Raw genomic sequence first — 3230 nt, 5'->3', positions numbered from 1 at the left:
ACCAAGCAAGTCAGCAGAACACATTACATTAGCCCTCAAGGCTTTGAAAATAATCCTCTGTTCTCTGAGATAATTTACACAATAGCCCTGCCCCCCAGACTGTAGGTATTGGCCACACTCTCCGGATTCTGAGTGGAGGCCGCTGGGCCCTGGGCTTCAGCTCCGCCTTCCAGGCCCACTGGGACTGCAACTCTGCTCCCTTGGCTTTAGGCGCACCATTCTCCTAGTCCACTGGAGTGGCAACTCACCCTTAGAAACACCAGAGGCCATGGCTCCACCCTTTGAAATCTTTGAGGTCCTGGCCATACCTTTTGAGACTGAGGCAGCTCAGCTTCTTGTGGTCCTTGTCTTTTCAGCTTCTGCTTCCTGTGGCCTCTTGGCCCCTGGGCCTCACACCTGCATCTGCCCTGCTGGGACAAGTGTTCCAAAGCTCTGTAGCTCCACTGATGATGAGTGCCTGGAGGTACCCCACTCCATCATCAGGAAACCTCCTACGCACAGGCACTCATCTCCCTTGCTCTGTGGGTCAGCGAGCCTAGCTCCACCAATAAGTGCCCGGAGGCACCCCACTCCACCAGGAAGCCTCCCGCGCGCAGGCACTCAGCTCTCTTGCTCCGTGGGTTGGCTCTAGCGCCGTCTCTCGCTGGTCTCCTGGTTCTGCTGCTGGTTGTGTGCCACTGCCGCTTCTCTGCTGCTGCAGGTTCTCTGCTGCTACTGCACCTCTATCCATTCACAGTTTCAAAACTGATTCCACATTTTAGGTATCTGTTAGAGCAGCACCCTACTCCTGGCACCAAATTCTTTCTTAGTCATCTAGTGCTGCTCTAACAGAAATAGCACGAGTGGATGGCTTTAACAAAGAGAAGTTTATTCTCTCACAGTGCAGTAGGCTACAAGTCCAAATTCAGGGCATCAGTTCCAGGAGAAGGCTTTCTCTCTCTGTTGGCTCTGGAGGAAGGTCCTTGTGATGCATCAGTCATCCCTTGGTCTAGGAGCATCTCAGCGCAGCAACCTCAGGTCCAAAGGACACACTCCGCTCCTGGCACTGCTTTCTTGGTGGTATGAGGTTCCCGTGTGTCTCTGCTTGCTTCTCTCTTTTACATCTCAAAAGAGATTGGCTTAAGACACTATCCAGTCTTGTAGACCTCATCAGGATAACTGCCGCTAACCCATCTTATTAGATCATAGTGATCGAGTTTACAACACATAAGGAAATCACATCAGATTACAAAATGGTACACAATCATACAATACTGGGAATCATGACCCAGCCAAGTTGACAGATATTTTTGGGAGACACAATTCTATCCAGGACGCTGAGGTTTAAAGGGAAAAATAAAAGTAGCCTCAGTAAAGTTTCCTGAGGCTGCCCAGAATTGTCAATCTGTGTTTATTCGTTTTTTTCCGAGGGGCCTGAGGTCTTGAAGGGAAGAATGGTGAAGAAGTTTGACCCACCAATACCAAGGATGTGCTACACAGCAAGAGCCTGGGTGGGGCTAGGGAAAAGCCTCTCCCCCGCAGGAGAAGACAGTGACCCAGCCCCATGGGGTGAGGCAGGAGTGCTTACCTGGATGGAGGAGGGCTGGGAGCTGAGTCCCGACAGAGCGAGCATGACCCTGTGGGCCCCAGGGGAAGAAGGTGTCCCCACCTTCTCTCTGGGAGCTGCCAGTGCCCTGCAGGCAGGAATCCGAACCCCAGGGGCCAACCTGGACTCTGTGTTCACGTGCAGATCAGAGTGCTCTTGCTTCTCGCTGGTGGTTTGCGCCCACTTTCTTTAGAACTCAGTGTGGAGTCACGGCCTTCTTGGGGAGGCCTGACTGGTCAGCAGGGTCTATTTTCCCAGGTGCTGAGTGGAAGTTCCAGCCAAGTAGTGGGACATGCGAACTCACACAGAGCAACCCAGGTTCTGTCCTAGGGCTTCTTGGACACAGAGCAGGCGTGCAGGCATTGTTGTTATGACATCACAATGCTTCCAAGGGCCAGCCCTGTGTGGCTCCCTCATCGCTAGGCAAATACAGGGTGTTCATGGATGTCTGTGAGGTCAAGTCCACAAACACCATGGTGAGAAAATTGACCCAGCATCCCTTCCCCCCAGTCAGATCACAAATCAAACCAAAGACACTCAGAAGAAATGCCAACTCACAAGATTCCCTCCCTCTGCCACCAATAAGAAGGCTAAAAAAAATCTGTTTCTTACACTTAATTTGATTTGAGGTAAGCTCTATAAGGAGACATTCCATGATACATTCAAGTGGGTTCTACTCAAAACAGATTTTTAGAAAGAGCTTTCTCTTTTTATTTGGAGGGACAAGCCTGATTCATGTTGGGGTGGGTCATATGCTACTTGTCAAACACTGAAAGGTTGGGAGATCCCCAGATTATAATCAAAAGAGAATATGAGAAAGGGAGAAATAAAAGAGGAAAAACCTGAATGTCAGTAAATATTTGCTGAACCTGCATGAAATCTTGTTATTTAAGATCAATTAAATCCCCATGAGTAGCTCCAGCTTAAAAGAACCAAATAAGCTGATTCGTTGACAAGGTTCTCCATGGTTCATCTCAGACATGATTGTACTCTGGAGGGTTGGCTTCCATCCAGGACAGGGGGTTCCACGTCCTCCTGCAGGGAGCCGGAAGGAACCAAGACCCTGAGTCCCAGGCAACTGGAAGGATGAGGGAAGCAAGCACACGTGTCCTTTCTAAAATAAATACTCCCTCCTTTCCTTTGTTTCACTGCCAAAAACGCATATGAGTTGTGAAGGGTGGTGGTGGTGGTGGGGGTCCTTTCACAGAGTGTCTTCCCAGACCCTTCCTCTACACTTGGGAGAAAAAACAGCAGGGAAAAGGCCTGAGTGTTCCAGGGATCAGGAAGCAATGGAATTGCCCCAGAAATTGCCTCCTAAAGAGCCCACCCATCAGCAGGTGGGGAGCTGGCAAGGAATTGGCCGAGAAAACACCCTAGGAAGAGTCTGCAGAAGACCCTCCTTTTTCACTTCAAGCCCTCAGGGACCACTTCAAAGAGGTCACTGACCACTGGGGGACATGCACACCCCCCCAAAGAAGCCTTCAGGTGGGGGCCTATTTGTGAGCTGAATGGGGTCTCAGCCACCTCTTCAGCCTCCTACGTCTGACCCCGCCAGTCCCCTAGGGAGCTTAGCAATGTTTCTAGTGACAGCTGCAGACCATCCACCTGCCCTTCCTCTCGCCTGGCTAGTTCATGGAGGTGTGGG

This window comes from Trichechus manatus, unplaced genomic scaffold (genome assembly GCF_000243295.1).
Source record: "Trichechus manatus latirostris isolate Lorelei unplaced genomic scaffold, TriManLat1.0 scaffold00323, whole genome shotgun sequence".
Classification (NCBI taxonomy): Eukaryota; Metazoa; Chordata; class Mammalia; order Sirenia; family Trichechidae; genus Trichechus; species Trichechus manatus.
This window is presented reverse-complemented; position numbering follows the sequence as displayed.